The sequence below is a fragment of the Pleurodeles waltl genome, chromosome 8 (genome assembly GCF_031143425.1).
Source record: "Pleurodeles waltl isolate 20211129_DDA chromosome 8, aPleWal1.hap1.20221129, whole genome shotgun sequence".
In the NCBI taxonomy this organism is placed as follows: domain Eukaryota; kingdom Metazoa; phylum Chordata; class Amphibia; order Caudata; family Salamandridae; genus Pleurodeles; species Pleurodeles waltl.
Window position 1 is genome coordinate 662,548,319 of NC_090447.1, and position 23,466 is coordinate 662,571,784.

The window sequence follows — 23,466 nt, forward strand, 5'->3', positions numbered from 1 at the left end:
TGATCTTGATCCATTTGTAAATACGGGAACAATAATAGCCTTACACCAAGACTGCAGAAAACCTTTCCTGAAGATAGTTTTACCGACTTGAGTTAATATTTTTGCCAAGACTTGTGGATTCGATTTATGTAAATCAGCAGTCACCCCATCAGGACCTGGTGCCTTCCCATTGGACATTGTAACAATTGCATCAAACATCTCCTCCTCACTTAAGCCCAGGATGTAACCCCTACTCCGGCCAACCTGATCCACAGTCTGTGTCCCATTCACTATACTATCATAGATACTCTGGAAGTGTGAATCCCAAGTGTCTGGGGCAAAGATCCAGTCCATTGTATCATTTCTAGATTCCTAACATGCCTATTAAGCACCTTCCAAAACTTTGCACTATTGTTCGACTCATTGATCTGCTAAAGGGTATCTCAAGCTCTATATTTGATCTCAGATTTCCAAGCAAACAGGGCTTGCTTATATAATTTCCTCCCCTTTACTATCTTGTTTCTGTCCCTCATAAGACACTGATGGGCTAATGAGCAGGTTTGGAAAAACTATCAACCTCCCTCTATATCCCTCTTGCCCATAGGTTTGCTAAGATCTTTCACCACATGCCCACATATCCATTGAAAGGCAATTAGAACCTCCTCATCAAGCTGATCCATTCCTAGGCACCTGTTAAAGTCACATTCACAAATGTTATGGAGATCGCTAACAAAGTGATCTGGGATGATTTTGTCCCATTTTATGCATTGGCCCTGATCTCTAGAAGATATCTCCCTGCCTCCACCTTCCACACATGACCTAACAACTACCCCAACATCGAAATCTAGATCAAACACAAGGGGTGATGGACCTGACAACAAGATACATAGGCAGCTTCATGTTAAAATGGGATAAAGAGAGGGGCAGAACAGATCACAATTTTAACACAGCTTGCATGGCTAAGGGTGTGTCAACAGAGCCTACACCTTATCAGAAGTTAACATCCAGAGCTCCAAAAAGCAAAGGAAAGTGCATGAGCAATACCCTTCACAAATAGCATGATTAACAAGAACTGTACCCAGCAATGGCAGACTAATATTTTCTTGATATCAGGGTTCAGTATAAACATTGAAAGAGACCCTCTGAAACATAGTTAGTCAACTTTCTTGTTTCACTTTAGCTTCAAGTAGAGGTTTGAAATATGTCCTAATCTACAATTTCAGATTTTTGTTTTACTGCAATGGGGAACTGTGCTGTTCTTGAAAATGTCATGGCATGGAAAGGAACTATTTAGTATGTGGGCATGATGAATGTGTGAAATGTTTGGATGGGTAATTGTTGCTGCTAAGCAATGAGTGGGGCTGTCCAGTTATGCCACGTATAGTGCTATTGTGACTTATGATGTGTATCGTGATTTGTCACAATCAATAATGCAATCGCCAAAGACCAGGGTCCTGATTTAAGAAAAGTGGTGCGGCACCCAGTGCAGCGCCACTTTTCTTGCACCTCTTGGCACCCCCTAATGCCACCACGGCGGTAGTTAGGGAAACTAGCATCAAAATGTTTGACACTAGTTCGGAGCTTTGCAGGATTAGCATAAAAAATGTTGATGCTAATCCAGCAAAGCCCAATGAGGCCCATTGTAAACAATCGTGTGCGTCCTTTTAACACTTGCTCTGAGCAGGCATTAATAGTGCCAAAAAAATTACGCACAGAAATCTCTTCAATTTTTTTGTGCCATTTTTTCAGCTCGCCTGACGGGGGAAGACCCCCTTTGCATTCAACATGCCTGGCGCAGTAATAATGTAGCACTAAGGGTTACAAAGTGGTGCCATGCACGCATGGCATCACTTTGTAAATTTGGCACTGTGATTTTGGCCTCGTTAGGCCGCAAACCAGGTCATTTTTTCAGTGGGCCTTACTTGGTCCCTGTATGCAACCCACTCTACATCAGAATCAGTCTGGACTTGTGACATTGTCCCGGACCGCATAACCACAGCTGGCACTTTGTGCTTCTGTGCATTATTTCACGTACATTTATAAAATTGCATATCTCTTCTACTAATTTGATTTTTGTTGTTTAGGTCTCAAATAATGTATTAAATTCTACTCTATTTGTCTACAGTGGCGTGGAATTTTATAGGTTGTGTTTTCAACTTATTACTGTTTGAAGTGCTGCATAAATACTGCACACAATGCCTCAAAGTTAGGCCTGACTGCTTTGTGCCAAGTTACTGGAGGGTTAAGAACAGGTTAGTTATAGATTTGCTTGTGTTTCACCCTGACAGAGATTTTGGTTGTTGCTTGAGTAAGGTTTCAGCCCGCTCAACCAGTAACCCAACTTCCAACAGGTTGTGTTATCTATAATTGTGCAGGCACAAAAGTAATTTTCCAACTGCCGATCAAGGACCATTTCGATAATAAATGTATGTGCTGAAAATAAGATACACTATGGTGTATGCCGAGTGTGAAAAAATGTTACACTACAGTGTTATGCAATTAAAAAAGTATTGTAGACGGTCTTAATACTAGTTCCTTTGAACACCAGAGAAGCGTCTTGAGGGGATTCTCCAGTTGATATGTGTGAGTAGCACATTAAAATGCTGGGGTCTAGTTATATTTTCTTCAATTTAAAAAAAATAAATTGTTAGAACAATATATTTAAACAAAATTATTGACTCTTAGAGAGTAACAGCAAATCTATGGTGTAATCAATTAAATAAGTTGTGAAAGAGTAAAACAACATTTACTAAAATCAGGTCCAAATAAATACACAACAATCTAAACAGTAAAAAAAATCAACAATAGGTATTTTGTTTTTTAAATTTAAAAGAAGGGAATCAGGAGAAAAATGCAAGGGGAGATAGTAGAGATAAATGTGCTTTTATACCTAAATTAACGAATAAAAAAATGAAATATGATAAAAAAGGCCTTATGTCTTCCATTGAACTCTGATCTGTATACAAATAATAGGGACTCATTGCGTAAGCCTAATTAGTCCTACAAAGCTTAATAACCGTATTTCACGGTGTTTGAACTTCTTTGTTTGTAACATTCTGTGAAGCATAGGAACTATTAACGTTGCTAGCATTAGATTAGTATATAGCTAAGAAGGACCATAATAAATCTTGTTACAGCTAAAGCGGCAAATATGCCTCATCTATACCTACAACAAACAGTATTCCACCAGTCTATATAAGACAATTTCGCAAATCCTTAAAGTTTAATTATCTAATTGTGGGGTTTGCCGCTGTTCATCCGCTACCTTCTTAAAAACCTATCGACAAAAGCAACACACTAAATCATACAAAATATATTACCTGTTTTATTGCTGAAAATGCCTTTAATATAAGGTTCACTGCAGCACGTGGGATTATAAAAGGGATTTGAAGATTTTGTTTCATAATTTAACTTTAATATCGAAATACTAAACTCGGTGCTTGCCAGTTTTTTCTGGTTGGTTCCAATTCAAATCCAGAAATTAGTTCTCAACTTCCCTCCATTTTCAAAGTAAACAACTTTCTTTCTCTTTTGAATTCTTCCTCCTATAAGCATCATTTAAAGTAATTGTCTTGTTCAGGTACGGTGCCTTTTATCGGTACATTTTTCAATAGAGTGACCATGCACCATGTTTGCTTGACTCAGCACCAAAAACCATTCACAATATTTGATGATAATTTTTATACTCTTGAATCTCTCTCCCTACAGGGTTTCACAAGAGGCTGAAATTCTGCTCATAGGCATGCCACTTTCTTCAGTGAGGAAATTTTACTTTGCAGTTATTCTATTTAATTCTGTCTTAAATAGAATTGCAATTAGCTTTTGTCACTATATCTGTCCATTTCTCAATATTGCATAAGGCTTTCTTTCTCCTTTGCTTAGACTTTTGCCATGTAACTTTACTCTGTATTTTATCTTTAACATGTCCAGAAAAGACTTGCTATTAGACCTGGCATCCTTGGCGTGGTCTCCCCTGTCTTTTGTGCCTCTGTTTCCCATGTTTTGACTGAGGGCTGGACTCTGTTTTTGCTGGTGTTGTTATTCTGGGTACTTTACCACTGCTAGACAGTGTTGAAGTGCAAGTGCTTCCTGAGTAAATTGTATGTGTAACTGGCTTTTCCATGATTGGCATATGTGATTTACTAGTAAGCCCCTAGTAAAGTGCACTAGAGGTGCCCAGGGCCTGTAAATCAAATGCTACTAGTGGGCCTGCAGCACTGATTGTGTCAGTCACATGAGTAGCCTTGTAAACATGGGTCAGACCTGCCATTGCAGTATCTGTGTGTGCAGTTTTTAAACTGCCAATTCAACCTCGTAATTGTACGCACGTGCCAGGCCCAAACCTTAACTTTTTTACACATGTAAGGCACCCCTAAGGTAGGCCCTAAGTAGCCCCATGGACAGGTTGCAGTGTATGTTAAAGGTAGGACATGTGCTGGTATGTTTTTACATGTCCTAGCAGTGTGCTGGTATGTTTTTACATGTCCTAGCAGTGAAATACTGCCACATTCGGTTTTCACTGTTGCAAGGCCTATCTCACTCTCAGGTTAACATGGGGTTGCCTTTAAATAACTTTTAAGTGCAGTTTCCCTTTGGAGTAGACAGAGAAATGGGGTTTGTGGTCTCTGAACTTACAATTCAAAAATACATCTTTTGGTAAAGTTGGTTTTTAAATTGTCAGTTTGAAAATGCCCCTTTTAGAAAGTGGGCATTTTCTTGCTTAAACCATTCTGTGACTCTGCCTGCCTGTGTATTCCCTGTCTGGGTCAGACTGACAGTTGGGCTGTTTATGAATCTCCCCTAGACAGTGACACAAAGGGAGCTGGGGTGTAGCCTGCATACCCTGATGGGCCATCTGGGCTAGAGTGAAGGGAGAAGTAGTCATTTACACCTGAAAGGGCTGTGCCTGCCCTTACACAATGCTGTCCCCAACCCCCTGGTGAAAGTCTTGAGCCAGGCAGGATCTTGTGAACAACAGAGACTTTCCTTTGAATTGTGCCTACTTCAAAGGCAGAAAGGGGTATAAGTAGTGGACACCAAACCCCAGATTTTCAGATTACTTCTGGATTCAAGAGGAACCTCAGCCATGGAGATAAGCTGAAGAGCTGGAGGAGGAGTACTACCTCTTTGCCTGTGAGTGTTGTGAACATGCCACAGAATCCTAGCTATTATAAACCCTTAATGGTGGATTCTGCGCTAGAGGACGATAGATCGAAGCGACATAGGTTTGAGGGGATGTCATCAATGGGAGGTGTGAGGACCAACAATATCAATAACAATCAATATTATAAATCTTCAGTCAATACCTACACCAGTTTATTAAGAAGAAGTCATAGATTTATCTCCCTATATTAACAATGCTAATGTCACGAAAATAACCCTCAAACACAAATGATAAGCATACAAGATCAATAGCGGTTGATTGAAACGTCGTATATATCTAAATTTGATTAAAACAATCAAAAAAATTATCTCCAAAAGTATCACACGTATTAATAATACAAAAACTGGTTATAATGGTACAGTATGTTAAACAGATCTTCCCCCTCATTTGGTAATAGAGTTGCCGGGTTAAGCACTGTGCACCTTTTTACTGTCAGATTTGGTGCCCCAAGAATAACTGTTTCATAAAGTGTCAGTCTTGCATTTGTCAAATATTGTGTCTTTGACCTGGTCAATTGAATTTCTATTGAATGAGGTACCATCACCATCAGAGGATAACCCAGCACAATATTTTCACTTTGAGTTGTACTCTGCTCTACTGCTGCAACTGCTTGCAAGCATCCTGGTAAAGCTGCCACAACATTATCCAAGGTAGCTGACAAATATGCTACTGTCCGATTGACACCACCATGTTTTTGTGTCAAGACAGACAAAGAACATTTATCTCTTTCATGACAAAACAATAGGAAAGGTTTTGTGTAATCAGGCATACCTAAAGCTGGTGCTTGACACAAACTCTCCCTTAGCTCAGTAAAGGCTTTCATGCACTCCTCAGCCATCACTATAGGATCTGAAACACCCTGTTGTGTCAATCTTTGCAATGGCTTTGAAACAGCTGAAAAGTTTGTGTTGACAATAACCTGCCATTCCCAAAAACATTCTCAACTCTTTTTGCAAATTTGGCATTTTCATTATCGCCACCACTCTCTCTCTGGAAATTCTCCTCAACCCTTTCTCAATCAAGTGTCTCAAATATTTCACCTCTTGTTGACAATACTGCAACTTAGCTGGAGAAACTTTATGACCATTGTCTCCCAGAAAGTTCAACAATGCAATCGTATCCTCTTTGCAGCCTTCTTTTGTTTTTGTACATCAATGTACTGTACTAAAGTCGACTGATAAGGCATTACCAACAACTCCTGGTTCTTTTTCACAATCTGTGACTCTGAAAACCCCTGAGGAATCCTGCATCAACAATAGACTCTAGTCAGGAATTTAAAGCAAAAGAGATATCTGCTGTCCTCATGAAGAGACACTGAAAAGAAAGCTTGGCACAAATCAAAGACTGTGAACCATTCTGCATCACATGGAATCTGAAACATTATCACTGCTGGATTTGGCCACATTTCACCCCAATGTCATTTATTTTTCTCAAATCCTGAACCAAACGTATTTCTCCATTTGGCTTTTTCAAACTCATAATTGGTGAATTACATGGACTGCTCATCACTTCTTTTAAAACTCCTTGCTCCAAAAATTGCTCTGTCAGCGGTCTTATGCCTTCTATTACTTCATTTGTCATTGGGTATTAAGCAGTATGTGGAAACACCATATTCTCTTTCACTGCTACTTTGACTCCCTCAACTCCTTTAATCAAACCAATGTCTTTTCCTGAAAAATCCCAAACCTTCGGTCTAACCCTTTTCTGCAAATCATTTGGTAAATCTTTCTTTTTAAACACTGGAAAGAAACCTATTAAGTCTTCAAAATTGTGCTCTTCGTTTGTCTCATCTTCGTCGACTGCCTGATCATCCTCCACGTTCAATAAAGCTAGTTAACAACCTTTCATTCTCTTTCCTTCATCAACTAACAAATCTTCTTCATCAACACTAATGTTCTCCATTGTAATTCCTTTCCTTGAACACATAATTGAACAATTTATCTTGCACAGCAAGTCTCTCCCCAACCATGATACTGGACTGGAGTCACAAACAACAAAACTATGATAGTCTCTAAAATATCCAATTTTCACAAGAACTGGTTCTGCAAGGGCATTAACCAATTGTTTATTTGCAACACCTACTATCTGCACTGTCCTCTCAGAAACAGGTATGTCTGGTACCTCTACTGTCCTTATCATTGAGCGTGTCGTTCCTGTGTCGACCAAGAAACTAACCTCATGACCATGCACTTCACCCTGCACATAAGGACCTCTCTGATCCACATCTAATGATGCAGCCATCATAAACACCTTCTCATCTGAACTATTCAACTGCCAGTCAGCATTTATTTCACTCTCACTTTTTAAGAGAAATTGTTCAACTGTTTTTGCATTTTTATTTTTACTCTGATTAGTGACCACTTGCGAAAGCATAACCTGCTGTTGCTGTTCTATTGGGCTCTGTATCATTTGAACCTGTCTCGGTATTTGCATTTTCTGTACAGGCACCATCTGCGCCTGTGGCTGCATTTGTAGCATTTGTGGCATTTGTATCTGTTGTATCTGAGGTTGTACATTTTACATTTGTTGTACCGGCTGTAAAGGCTGAAAACCTAGCATATTATTCATATTACTCTGAAAATTTCGATTTTGACCTCCCATTCTAGGTCCTCTCATGCCCTGAAATGAATCGACACCATTTGTTTGCTGAACCATTCCTCCCTGATTCAACATTGGACACTGCCTCTTCCGATGTCCCAGCAATCCGCAAATATGACAAGGTAACACTTTCGCTGCTGCTGCTCATCCTGCATCACGACTGAACCCAAATCTACATTTCTATTAACCACTGGAAGCATCATTCCACCTCAACCTCTACCACGACCTTGACTCAGAAACAAACCATTTCCCTGTGGTAACTGTTGAAAATATCCTTGCAATCCAGTCTGCACAGCCTTAATCTGCATCACCATTGCCTTTTCTTTCAGCTTCTTCTGCTTCAACTTGATTTCATCACTATAGTATTTAGCATACTGCAAAACTTCATCAATCGGCTTTGCTTGCCAACATATCAAATGATTCTTGATCATTTTACTCACTTCTGGTTTCAACCCCGCAACAAATCTGAACACCAAATGATTCATGTTTTCTTTTTCAATAGTTTCTTCTGCACCACTAAACTGTTTGAATGCCTTCAACAATCTTTCATAGTACGCATGAATTGACTCCTTCCCTTCCTGCATTGTTCTATCTTTGCGCTGCCAATCAACACTTTTCGGCAAAATTATTGTTTTCAGAAACTTAATGACATTATAGTAATATTTCATTACTTCAGGAGATGGCGCACCTGTATTCAAATCTCTCTGCGGTTCACTCATCAGCCAATGGACCCTCCTTTTACATGTGACCCACAAATCTGCTGGAACCACAATGTCAAAAAGTGTATTCAAGTCTTCCCACAGACACTTTGAAAGTTTCACAACCCTATCTGTCTGCTGAGACCACTCCATTGGTTTCTCTCTCAGTCTTGGATAATTATTTGTAAAGCTTATAATATCACTTCTATTCCAGGGTACATGTATAAAATTCCCTCCTGGCGATTCTCTCATTGGTAACATTTTTACTGCATCTCCTGTCTGTGCCCAATCATCTTTCTTTGGTCTTTGACTTTTCCTGTCTCATTTACTCTCCCATTTATTGAATGCCCTCCAAACCTGCACTTTCTCAAGTAACTCTTTGCCATGTGTTCTCATCCCTGCAGATCTCATGTGAACAAAGTCTTCTTCCTCCAGATTTAACTCCCTTTCAGTGTTTTCATTTTTGTCAAATCAATGTCGTAATCAACTTCTACATCTTGTAACTGTTGATAAACCCTGTTTGCTCACTTTGAAATGACTTTACATAGATATCTCAATTGTCCTTCAGTATAAGAGTCAAGTCTGTTCACCCCCATGTTTCCCTCTAAAAGGTTGCTCCCTTCCATGTTTAATCTCACTCTGTTTATTGTTTCTTCCTCTTTTTCTTTTCTCTCCTATTGTCTTGGGTGGTTTAAATCTTCCACCCATTCTGTGATTCTTGTGCAGACAAGCCTTTCAGTGATGCTCCACTGGCTTGTGCACATGCTCCTCGCCCTTGCCCTGCACTCGTACTTGGTTGTAGAGCCATTGTTCCCGATGGTTCGACAGGTGACAAATCTATCAAAGAATTTGTCTCATTTAAACTTGGTTCCTGTCTCGTCTGCATATTTATCAATGAATTCTCTCCACTATTGTCCACTCAAACATATAATGGAGTTACCAGACCCATCGTAATAGTTGCAGTAATTGCACATGGATTCATCAGTGTTCCAGCTCTCGGTGTCTGTCCTGCACCATTCTCTGCATCTGTGGAATCTGTATATGTACAGGTTCTCTTATATTCATCCCTTGGCGAACCTCTGAGAGTACGATATTCGCAGTTGTTCTCACTTTCTGGACCTCTGGCTGTATCACTGGAATGTTAATTTCAAACTGTTGTCTGTTGCTCCATGAGTCATTAAAACTACTCTGCATCTGAACTCTCTCATGACTCAGGTTTCTCCCCACTGATTCTGAAGCTAACGATGCAGTAGGAATTATATCACTCATACCGCTCCCATTTAATTCATTTCCATTCTGCTGTCTCACATCTGGTGGAAGATATGTTTCTACAACACGGTTAACTACCTCACCTTCTCCATTTCATTGTCATTAAACATGACTCGTTTCGGATCTTTTGTGTTCTGTTCTAATGGACCCTTCTTCTTTTTCTTTATATCTTTTGTTTTAGCCTCATCCTCATTTGTTCTTGTTGGAAATAATCTAACCCCATGTAACATATCTGTCCTCCAACTTTTCTGTTCCTCATCCCACACAGTTTCAGACAATGTATTTTCTACCCTTCTCATTTTCTTTTCTAATTTTAAAGCCTGTTGCTGTTTTGCTACCAGCTCCCATGCCGCTAATGCTTCGTACTGCACTGGCCTTGGTGGAGGTTTAAGACTGTACATCTTTGACCTCATGTTATCCAGAACTCCTAAATTGAACGTATCATTTTCCGGAAAAGCTAAACAACCTTCTTTCTTTGTAATTTTGACCCAATGCTGCACCTCTCACCTCAAACACGATATATGTTGGAGGATTTTCTGGCGGCAAATCTCTCCTTCAAGTACCGGAATGTACTCATCACCTCTCAATGCACATAAGAAAGCTTTCAAACACTTCATTTCTAACTCAATTTATTCCAACACGATAGTCACAGCAAAAATTATTTTCAAACCCAATTGAACAAAGCGAATACAACAAGCAGTAAACAAAAGTTAAAGAAATAATAATCAATCATGAAAAGTGACTACGATCCCACCAATATCTTCAACCCCCTTACCTTCCAATCGCGTTAATCTATTGTCAGACTGATTGACGAATCCGTGCGTGACTCCTTCTTGTAATCAACCAACCCCAGCATGGCAAGACTACGTCATACCGGCACATTCACCTCCTTTCACTAAGACACTGACAAAGTCTATTGTACTAATCTTTCACAATCCACACTCAAACTCAACGCAATATTAATTCGCGAGCTACCTTAGAATAAAAAAAATGAGCTCATTTACTACAGGTAGGGTAACACAATCACTTCAGAACTTTCCACAGAAACCTTCAGCTTTCGCCTACTCCTTTTCACAGTTCCCACAATCGCGAGCAAACTGCGACCTGCAAACTTTACTTCTCCACTGTTCCTTGGATTATTGTCTAGTGCACTTAGTACTCACCAGGTCTTCAGTATAACTCCATTCACACCAAGTTCTCACAAACTCGACTCACCAATCACGACGGACCGGCCTACTAAATGAGTGAATTACAACATATACCAAGTGTCTCTCTACACTTGTCAATATACTCCAGAGTCCCAGACCTCTCCTTAGGTCTGTCATCAACAACCACGTGGATAATTTTCCTGCATCAAGAGCCACACTCAAATGAAGAATGCCGCTTCCCTACTCTCATACCTATAGGAGTACGCCCACTCTATCTAATCTAATCATTTAATTTGAGTATCTCTTTCCTTTGGACTCATATCCAACACAATCATCTGCAAATTAGCTAAAGCTGTGCAAGCGCAAAACACTTAATTCAACTCATTCAAATAGAATCAAACACTGCCAAGAACATACCCTTCTACCTAGGGGGTCTCCAAGAACAGGGAAAGTCATTTAAGGCACCTAGCCACTCACCATGTTAAATTCGTTTAACAATTTTGAAAAAAAGGTGAAAAGAAAGAAAGAATGAACCAACAGTTTTAACACACCCAAACCTCCCAGACCCATTATGACATCATCAAAACAATGACGTAACCATCCTCTGCTACCAAAAAAACTGCAAACGCGCCATGGAATCCTAGCTATTATCAACCCTGAATGGTGGATTCTGCGCTAGAGGACAATGGATCAAAGCGACATAGGTTTGAAGGGGTGCCATCAGTGGGAGGTGTGAGGACTAACAATAGCAATAGCAATCAATATTAGACATCTTAAGTCAATAACAACACCAGTTTATTAAGAAGAAGTCATAGAATTATTTCCCTATATTAACAATGCTAATATCATGAAAATAACCCTCAAACACAAATGATAAGCACATAAGATCAATAGCGGTTGATTGAAACATCATATATATCTCAATTTGATAAAACAATTGATCAAATCATCAGCAGGGTTCATGAATTCCCATATTTGGGGGTCATCTTTGATGATAAAGGTTCTTGGAAACCCTGTATTGCCAGAAGGGGTGTGCTTTTCTATGCTACAGTTGGTGCTACGTTTGATTTTGCTGTAAGGGTAGGAAGTAATCCTATTAAGCCTTTGCTTGAAATCTACAGGCGGAAATGTCTCCCTGTCCTGTTGTATGGTGCAGCACTTTGGGGGTGTATGGATACCCGAGCCCTTATTGTAGAAGAAAATCATTTCTGTAGAAGGCTATTGGGAGTTGGCCAGAATACTTCTGGCTTTTGCCTTCACTTGGAATTAGATCTCGAGTTTGTGCAAGACAACATCCAGCTGGCTCCCCTTTTATTATGGTTTTCTATTTGGAGTAATGAACATGCCACTTTTAATAGGGAGATTTTAAGGGATTGTTTGGCCTGTGACAATGTAAAGAATATTCCCTGGCTGATGTATATAAGAAAGATGGCCCATGATTTGGGCGGCCTGATTTGTTTGATAATCCTGAGGGACTGACTAGTCATGATAAAAATTGGGTTAAGGATAACTTTTTGAGAATCCAGGGGACCAAAAGAGAGGGGGAGGTTTTCGGGAACAAATCGGTCAGGGATTCTATTATGTTAAAGATGGGGGTGGGCCCTGAGCGTTATCTTTTAGAGATAAATGATGTGAGGGAAAGGTCTCTCATTACTCAATTTCGTTTGGGGATCATTAGAAGTAATCTATGTTTCCCGTTAGGCCAGCATGGGGAAAAATCTATTAGACCTTGCCCCTGTGATGGGGTGTCCCTGCAGACCTTGCCCCATTTTACATTATTTTGTGTTTTTGAATGCACCTTTTAGAACTTGTTTTTTATTACCTTTGTTGAGGCCCAAGGGTTTTGTGCAATATCGCCCTGCTTTTATGTGGCTGCAAATGGCTTCAGATGCATTGGTATGGAGGGGGCTGGGATCATTCTTGAAGGGGGCTATTACTTGGCGTAACAATGTAGAGTTTTTCTAATGAAATTCTTTTATTTTAATTTTTTAATAATGAGGTTTTATCTGTTTGTGTTTTTGATGGATATTTTTATTATATATTGTCTTATTGCTATTTTGACTGATGTACTGTTGTTTATTTGTTTTAATGGTTGAATTATTTCATACCGAATAAAGTCTTCTTCTTCTCAAACAATCAAACAAATTATCTCTAAAAGTATCACAGTTATTAATAATACAAAAACTGGTAATAATGGTAAAGTATACATCAGTTCAGCGTCAAATGATTTCAAAATAAGTCATAAGCATTTCAAGATTAGTTCCCTCACTAACCACAGATTAGTATCAGCATGCTGGGCTTCATTTGAAAAGAATTTAGTAACACAAATTTTGAAAAACCCCTAGCCCAATTAATAATAGGAAAATGTTTTAATGTGCAGTAATAAAATCATAAGTTGCAGCTGCTACCTCAAAAGCAAAAGAAACACAATTCACATCTCATTAGCATACATTACCAAAGATAAAAGTAGAAACAGCAAATGGCTTGCTTCAGCCCGAGGGCACCATCAGTTATGTCCTCAGAAGATTTGGGCCTAATGACAGCTACAGCGGATAAATCTCGAACCATCAGACTCAAACCTCATCTGCTATAATCAATCAATTAATAATCTTACTCAGAGAATTCTACCTGGGTTGTTATACTAAATTCTAATAAGCTCCTGATTGGTCAGTCTATGGGATGGTTTCATTTCAGTCAATCGACAACTAAATTGATGACCTAAAGCACAACAAACCAACGCGAACTATAACATTTTCTTACAGTGTATCATTGCTTCTTCCCAATCGTCTGTAACTCCATTGTTTCGTCGCCTCTCAAATATCTTGTTGTCAGGAAGAAACTTTCACCTTTTCCATCTACTTCCTTCCTTGAGGAAGGACCAGATACTATTAACATTCTCAAACAATATGACATTTCAACTTATGCAATGCTTGGTTAGAACATGGCCTTGTAAGACTTAACGTGGCAACCCATTGGGGTAGCTGCGGGCACATCTACACAAACTTCGAAGACACTTTTATGAAAGCTTTGATTCATGGAAAATAACTACAGTGTCTGAATATTATTTTGCTCAGCCAAAAACAGAAAAACGAACATTTTCAAAAGTCACTCATTTTGTACGTTATTACACATTTTTTATGTATGAAAATCATTAATAAACATATAAGAAAATTCACACTCTCACACTGTGCTTTGCTGGGTTAGCCTGCAGTTTCTGTTTCTGTCTGAAAGAGGTCAAAGACTGGACTTTGTGGTCTATTCCTGCTTTTAAAGTGTCTCCAAGGGCTTGGGCTGAGCTTGTCCCCTATTTTGAAGTCTTAGAGCCATCAAAGACTTCCTCTGCCAGCACCTGCTGCCTCTGCTGAGACTTCTAGCCAACCAAGTGGTGCCCACTCCAGTCCCTGGGCCCTTCAAAGGTGAAACTGGTGAAACAATGACTGAAATCCACGCACAGGAGCTGTGCAGGGAAACGTTTGATGCACCACCTGCAACACGGCTGTAAAAACTATGCACCACCTGCATCGCAGCTTAAAAATCGACACACCACCTGCACCGCGGCTGGGAAATTGATGCATCACCTGCTTTGTGGCTGGAGAAACAAAGCAACACTTGTTTGCCGCTGCTGAAAACAACACAAACCCCATGCAGCGCTGTTTTCCATCACCGTTTGGCGGGATTTTGCACACATCATCGCTGGGCGGCAAAATCAACGTGCTGTGCGGATCCAAGGTGCCCTGTCCAGAAATCGTCACATCACTCTTTTGCATGAGAGAAAAACAACGCATCGCCTACCCGACCGGAAAAGAACCAACTCACGACCTCACTTGCATGTAACAAATCGAAGCATTGCTGACTTTTTCGATGCACGCTCACCCGTGCAGCTTTATTTTTTACTCCAACCAGGTACTCTGTGTAACAACAATGTTTCCATTGTTTTCTATATAGTAAGATTCTATTATTTTAAAAATTCATAACTTTACTGGTGTATGTTAGATTTTTGTTGTTTTGGTCTTGTTTGATTTAGATACATTTTGGTTATTTTTTCAAAACTGGTGTGGGGTCCATTCTGTAGTGTTTTCACCGTATTACTGTGTGTTTTGGTACAAATATGTTAAACATTGCCTCTTAGATAAGCCTTACTGTTTGTGCCAAGCTACCAAGGGGGTGAGCAGGGGCTATCCTAGATTTGTATCTCCCACACCCTGACTAGAGTGAGGGTCCCCGCTTGGACAGAGTGCAAACTGACTGTCAACCAGAGACCCCATGTCTAACAGCTGCACTCAGTGTAAACATGATATCATTACTGCTGTGCATGTTAGTAGCATACAGATTAGCATCACACTCACTCCTCAGGCATGAAAACCCACGCTCCTATGCTTTTATACATTGAAGAAAGTGAGCTTACTCTTTTTAAAGCACTCCACCAGATGAGAAATTAATAGGTTTCTGAATGAGCAGCCCATGTAGAGGAACTTTAAGAAATAGGAAACCTCTAAATGAACCTCAAGTACATTTTCAGGCTTTGAGATGACTTAATACACATCTGTACAAATATTAAAGAGCAGCTTTTGTTATCTTTGTTCTTTAGACAGTCTTGCACACTGTAAAAACATCTCTCTTAATAGACTGCCTAAACATCCTGGAAGATCGGAACCAAACATTATTTGTATTTCCCCCATCTTTTCAGATTGTTCAAAAAATGTACCCATAACCCACTTCATTCTGAAGCATGGTCAATCTGGTATGGAGTGCTACATGGCAACACATCAATCACTCTTCTGTTCCACGCATACTCCAGTCCACTATCAACACTTTCAGAATCTTTTTGATTCATCATCTAAAACCGTAAAACACTACACCCAACTCAGTATTAAGAAATTAAACTGCATTAATACTATTCATTGCTTCAACTAATGCTGTGGAAGGTCGGGAATTCTGTTCCCACAACCACCTTAAGTACCACCTTAATGAAACAGATTTACTTATAACTGGCAACTCATTGCTGAGTCCTGTGCAAAGTCACCAGACAATCTGCTTGGACCCAAACTGCCATCATCAAAATCATTAAAATTACTTTTCCTACTTCAGGTCAAGGCGTTTGAAAATCAACACATTACGATATCTTTTTGCTTTCTTGGCCTTCCCACTGTGGGCCTGGCATATACCACCTTCACCTGAGCCCCCTCCATACTATTCTGCCTTGAGTAAACTAGCCTCCTAAACATCCTTCTACTCTTCTTAGAAATACTTCACTATATCCAGAACTTCACAGCCAAGCTCTTACACCATGTAGGAAAAGGAGAACACATCTCACAAGCTGTACATACTATTAGTTTCACTCCACATTAGTTTTTTCATATTCTATTTACATACAGCTGTAGCTCGAGAAGGATGGGATTTTGTAGAAGGTCATTTAGTTTAAACCAATCCCATTCATGCACTCTGATCAGCCTCTATATGTTTTCTTACTTTCTCCTCTAGTACAACAGACATAGGAAAAACATACCACTTGCTGTAATTCACTAACTTCTGGAATGCATGGTCCAGCCACAGTCCCACTATCCATGAATATCTTGATTTGTGGAAGGCACTTACAACCGGTTGTATGACGGAACACTGACTTTGAAAACAACTAGTGCCTTAAGAACGAGGTCGTCACAGCGACCTCGTTCTTAATACTAATGATTTTACCACGAATGCCTTAACAACGATATTTATTTGTAAAGGCATTCCTGATAAAATCATTACTAATAGGCACCATTCACCCTACATCCCTCACCCAACCCCCCAACCCCACCCCAACACCTAAAACCCCCTGACCCCCCACCCCCTCCCCAAAACCAAAAACGCCCCACCCCCCCAACCCCACCCCAAAACCTAAAACCCCCTACCCCCCACCCCCTCCCCAAAACCAAAAACACCCCACTGCCCCAACCCCACCCCAAAACCTAAAACCCCCTAAACCCCCACCCCCTCCCCAAAACCAAAAACTCCCCACCCCCCCAACCCCACCCCAAAACCTAAAACCCCCTGACCCCCACCCCTCCCCAAAACCAAAAACGCCCACCCCCCAACCCCACCCCAAAACCTAAAACCCCCTGACCCCTCAGCCCCACCCCATCCCAAAAACCGCCCCACCCCCCCAACCCCACCCCAAAACCTAAAACCCCCTGACCCCCACCCCCTCCCCAAAACCTAAACCCACCACTTACCTTAGTCGACCCCTTGTCACCTGCGTTGTCCTCTTTCGCCAACTCCCTTCTTTGTACCTTAACCACGCATGTTCGTTGTTCAGAACATACGTAGTTAAGGCACAAAATAATGGAGTCGTGGTTAAAAAAAGCGTTGTTGCGCTTTCGTTAACCACGACTCTCGTAAAAAAAAAGTCATAATAAAGGATGTTTCCCCTTACAACCTGACCTTTCCTATATGCAGTCTTAGCCACAATACAATAATACAATGAAATGTGCATTTACTGTGTAAAGTAACTTAAATAGAAGCCTTACCAATTATCAGGAGGATAAATTGTAAGAATCAACAAATACAGAAAATATATAAGGGGAAACTGGGATACAAGACCTACATGTCTATGAAACATATCCTACAACCTGGTTAAAAATATATCACATGCCTACAATTGTATATATCATAATATCCTAGTACTAATAATGAAGAACGTACATTAATTTAATCTTCCTTTAGTGTAAGAAATTAAAGTGGCCCACCATCTATGCTGATCCCTAAAGAAAAAAGAGGCAACTACAAAAATGATCATCCACTCTCCACCTCACCTCCATGTTCTCAACATTTCTGTAGAATCACACAGTTCAAATAATAGGACTCTTTTAGGACAATCCTCACAGTAATGGTTACTCTGAGGCCACTAACCAGTGTGAATTTCATACCCAACGGCTAGCCCTATGCTATCTCCTCACAAATTAGAGCAACCCATCTCCTATACCACTCCTTCACCTCTCTGTTCCAGGTATTGAATTCACATGGGTGTGCCTGCACCTATAAATGAATTCTTGACCCTACAAACAACGAGAGGCAGCCACCACATGTATCAATCCATACTTCAGGCACCCTTGATCTATGTGGCCATGCACACCCATACAGCAAATAAAGCTAAGAGGCCAAAGTAGTGTCAAGGATGTGCTACTTAATTAGCAGGTTCCATGCCTTAACATACATGAGTCATGAAATTTTAAATAATTGTGACAATAAGGAACATTTAGTCATGGGTATAAGAGAGTCATATAAATCCTGAGTATGCATTATATTACATTGTTGTGGGTGAGTTTAACATTATTAGCTAAATTTGTTGAATCCTTTGGTGAAAAACATCTTTAGCTCAATTGGAGTGAACATTGCACACTAAAAAAGAGGAGGCTAAATTAATGTGGACTAGGTGGGAGCCATGATGCGCTAACATTATCCCTCATTGATACCAGGTTGACAGAGAAATACATATTGATTAAGGTTGAGGGTCCACTCTGAGGGAAAGCAAAGATTGTTTTCAGAATTAATAAAGAAGGATCTGTATGGTCCCTGAGTGTGACCATGACATGCACAGCCCACATTACATATTTGGACATGGTCATCACCAAGGAGAAGCTGCTAACGTACAATTGGTAGCCATTATTGCACAATCAGTAGAACCAAATGCATTCAAGTGCTTTTTGAATTAGAGTAATAGGCATCTGGTGTCCAGAACATCTACAGGAGAAAAACACCATGAACAAAGTAGCAGTATTATTTTAAAGACAATAACCAAATCTTTTCTTCTTGTGATCGCTAGTGGTAAGCTCACCATGTTGTCTGAGGTAAACTAATAATGCTAGGGTATCACTTAGATATTCCTTTTAGGAGAGAGCGATAATGTAATTTATTGTAATGGAATTCAAATTGCATTCTTAAACATGAGGAGTTACCTGAATATGTTTGGTATTGAACAAACGGTAATTCTGTTGTTTATTCCTATGGTTAATTGTTTAGCATAAACGAAGAGCAGAGGAAAAACCATGAACTAGCATGCAGCCTTCAAGTAAGGTATGCCTGAGAGAAATTCTGTACACCATCTCATAACTAAAAGTATTGGTACACTTAAAAAAGAGAAGGCTAATAAAGTGGACTAGGAGTGAGCCAGATGCATTAACCTTATCCCTCCTTGACACCAGGTTGACACAGAAATGCATCTTGTGTAAGGTTGAGGGTCCACTCTGATGGAAAGAAGTTAGTTTTCAGAATGAATAAAGAAGGACCTCTATGGTATGTGAGTGTGACAATGGCATGCACAGCCCACAGTGCATTTTTGGACATGCTCATCATCAAGGAGACGTTGTAGCCATTATTGCACAATCAGCAGAACCAAATGCATTCATGTGGTTTTTTTTTTATCGAGCAATAGGGACCAGGTGTCTAGACCACCTACAGGAGAACATCACCATGAACAATACAGCCTTATCATTTTTGAGAAATTTTCCAACGCTTTTCTTTCTGTGATAGCTATTGGTAAGCTCATCATAACGTCTGAGGTAAACTAATAATGCAGGGGTATCACTTAGATATTGCTTTTAGGAGTGAGGGATAATGTAATTTATTGTAATGGAGTTCAGTTTGAGTTCTTAAAGATGAGGAGTTACTTGAATGTATTTGGTTTTGAACAAATGGTAATACTGTTGTTTATTCCTGGGGCTAACTATTTAGCATAAATAAAGAAGAGAGAAAAAACATGAACTGTCATGCAGTCTGAGTAAAATCCTGTACACCATCATATGACTGAAAGTATTGGGACATTTTGTTGATGTTCAGGAAAGCAATTTAAAATAAAAAATACTAAAAGTTGAGAAGATGGATGTTTGCAGGGAATACATCTGTGTAAAGAGACTATGAAGCGTATTTGCTACATTGCCTGAACTTAGAAGAAAAGTATTCTACAAGTCAATCTCATCTGAAGCAGTTGAAACATTTTTGGATTGCCTCAATAAGACAATCTTGTTTCCCCCTAAGGTCTGAAGAGACATCATGTAAATTTTAAGTCAGACTGCTGGACTTGCAGTTAAACCTGATCAGTGTTCCCGGTAACAGACACCATCCTTGCCAAAAATGGAATTCATGCTGAGTGGCCACTTTCAAGTATGCTGAGGTCCTATTTGAGCTACACCGAGATACTGCATTGTTTCCCCAGGGAAACTGCTTGTTTATTATATCAATTCTAACTTTCGCGTTTATTCTGTTTTGATTTTTGATTTTTTGAAACTTGGTGTTTGAAATCTGGGCAGCTGCAGCGTATTAATAGGATTCCAGTTGCACAAGCAAAACGAGCCCAAACGTTTGGAACAACTGTATGAAGGTAAAATCTCAGATGTAAGCTTGCAGGAAATGTTTTCCCCATTAACATCTAGCAAACAAGGTATCAAACATTTAAGAAGCGCATTATTGTGCATCATGCTGCAAAGGGAGAATTAAGGGCCTCTTACAATTAAATTACCAGATTTAAACTTTGCGAAGAGGGATGTAAAATGCGCACAAATTAAATCTGAGCTTCAAGGATTTAGTTTCACTACTTAACGTTTGAATAGATAACATAGGCTGAAAAGCCAATGTTATGTGTAGATGACAGTACAGTTCTTTTTAAAGTGTGCCAGCTTGATTTGAACTCTGCTTTTCCAACTTTTGATTGGACAATGCTAGAAACTTTACATTTCCATAATTTAGTTAGGCAAAAAGAATTGAAACGTTGTATTTCAATTATCTACCCTCACTGTATATTTTATTATTTGCTATACTACTTGCCTCCACCGTATTTAGGAAAAAATCGTTTTTTCTCAGCAGACCCTCATGGTTCACACCTAATTGTCTCACTTCAGCCTACTTTTTCCCTTAAGTGCTTTGGCCAACTACCTGTCCAACTTCAGAGGCTTACAATACAATAGACTTAGTCAAGCCTTCTTTATAGCAATGCCACGTTCCCATATGGGAAGGGTGACTTCCTCCATTGTGTGGAATGGACATCCATCCGAAGAGTGCATTTTTCAAACATCATTGAGTGCTGAACTGTCCTGTGGGAGTTGACAATTCTTTTGATCCTACGGAGGAAGGAGAGGAACAGCTTTCAGTAGAATTGAGAGACAGCTTTCAATGTCAGAGGATGGAAAGATAGTGCATTTTCATTTATATAGTAGAAAAGGTTATGGGTTAGCTGTTGCAGTAAATCTCCTTTCTGGAAAGGGGAGAGGCTCAAACTGAAGCATGACCTAGGCAAGGTAATTGCAAGAACTGTAATTGATTTGCAAAGTCATTGCCAACAATCACAGAAGGCATGTGCACTTTTCAAAACAGGTGTATTGGCTCTTGCTGGAGAGAGCAGATTGGAAAAAATTTGATATTTCTGCTCAATGCTTGGAAAACAACAAACTGTGTAATAAATGAGTGGGAGAGAATTGTGTCTTTGAGTTTAACTTGAATCTCTGGGGCTGGAGAATCGGTTCAAGAGCTAAAGAAGACAGCATTCATATCCACAAGGATAAGGGGATCTTGACCCTGTGAAGGACAGCCTGAGAGTTATGAGGAGTTTGTTCACAGGATTAACACAGGTTTGGTGCCTAAGAAGACTTTCCTGGCATGACTGAAGAACTTTAGAGAACCAGGGAGGGAATTAATGTACTTTTCTAAGAGATGGGAATTAAAAAGGCTTCCTTTCTGGAGGAATGGAACAAGGTAATAAGGTAAAATCTCACAAGTTACATTCTGTTCTAAAATCAACCCTAAAGGTTGAGGCTATTGTGTGACAATGGGAAATTTGTAAGCGGCTTTGTACCATAGAGTTCAGCTACTGCTTCCAGGCCTATCCTAGCTGAAGACTTTTAACCTCTGGAACAAAATCTGACTCCAAAATGCCCCAATCCTTTACTTCATCTGAAGTCAGCTGCAAAAGATGCTTATATATTTTAGCCCGAGTGAATCAATAGCTGATATATATAGCTGAACTCCACTGATGGTCATCTTATGAGCTTGTATTGCTCCTTGTCAACTTCCTTCTATCAACTTATGTTTATTTTAATTTCCAAAAGTTTATTATTGAATATATATATTTTTTTTATTAACACTGATCGCTGCATCCAATTTTCTTCAATGAGATGTGATTTTTAAAGTTATATTTTATTTTTGTAACTAAATTGGCTTGATTTTCGAATCATGTGTTTCTTAATTGTAATGTTGTTTTGGAATTATTGCTCTTGTACCACTTGTAATTTTCACAGAAGAAGGCTTTGTTGCTTGTGACAAGCTTCCAAGGATGAGGCAGGGATTACTCCCAGAAACCCGTTTGGTAGCAAAAATGAGAACTTTTCTGACCTGAGCCAAGGCTCACCTCCAGTCTGACCCTTCTCACTCCCATATCTTTATTTTTGGCTTCCTACTGTGAAAATGCCTATTTTGTGTGATCAACCCCATTTTGTTCATGATGCTGTTGGTGTTTGGACTCCATACAATCAGACCTTGCTAACCCGACCACAGCGCATGTGCTTTGACCTCTAAAAACGTCTTGAATTGCTTAAAAAACCTATTTGGCACAATAATCTTTCCTAACATCACCTAATATGTGGTACGCAGTGTACAGGGGCCTGTAAGTTAAATATTACTAGTGGACTGCAGCATCTACTGTGTCACCTCTAAAGTGACAATGCAAACCATGTCACCGGGCCTGCCTTTGCAGCCTGTGTGCAGTTCTAAAACTCCAAATTTAGCTGGCAAAAGAAAGCATTTGCCATGCCTAAACTTTCATTTTTATTACTTATATTCACCCCTAATGTAGGCCCTAACTGGCCAGAGGACTGGGTGCATGGTATTTAAAACGTAGGACATCAAGGGGCATATTTACAAGAAAGTGGTGCATCAGTTCTGATACACCACTTTTTTGGCACTGCACTGTGTCCCTCTAATGTCACCACGTTAGCGCTGTATTTACTATACAGTGCAGTATGGCACATGCAGCACAATAGTGCCATAATTTATGATGGTATTGTGGTGGTTTGCTGGATTAGCGCCATACGGCGCGAGTCCAGCAAAGCACACGGAGGCCCTTAAGTTATTATGGGAGTGTACTTTAATGCCTGCCATGAGCAGATGTTAAAAATAACAGAAAAAATGGTGCAGTGAAATCTCCCTGTGTGGGAACGCCCCTCTTGCATACATTACTCCTGGTGCAGGTATAATGTGGCACAAGGGCTTACAAGTATGGCGCACTGTGGGGGCCTCCTTAACGCCCTCTAAGTGTAAAAAAATGGCGCAAGGAAGAGCAATGGGCTTGTAAATATTCCCCCAAATGTGTTAATTTAAATTTAACATCATTATAGATGCAGCACAAAGTTCAATGGGTTACACTCTGCAATCTTTCACGCTGTCCACTACACGATCTAGTAGCACAACACACTGTTACTGCAGGAAGTGTGGAAAATTTTAATTTTAAACGGTAAGTTGTTCTGTGAAGGGGGTGTTCGGTTTCTAATAGGTAGTTTTTTATGTTTGAGAGGCTGTACATGTGATAGTGAACAAATAATAATCACCTCAATAATTCACTCTCTTTTGCAAAACGTTTTACTGAACC

At 39.8% G+C, this 23,466-nt stretch overlaps 1 protein-coding gene across 4 annotated transcripts in view; it reads right to left on the reverse strand.

Annotated features, from left to right (window-relative positions):
- Positions 1–23,466, reverse strand: part of DMD (dystrophin) — a 6,960,831-nt gene that overhangs the window by 6,008,447 nt on the left and 928,918 nt on the right. The window lies entirely within an intron of this gene.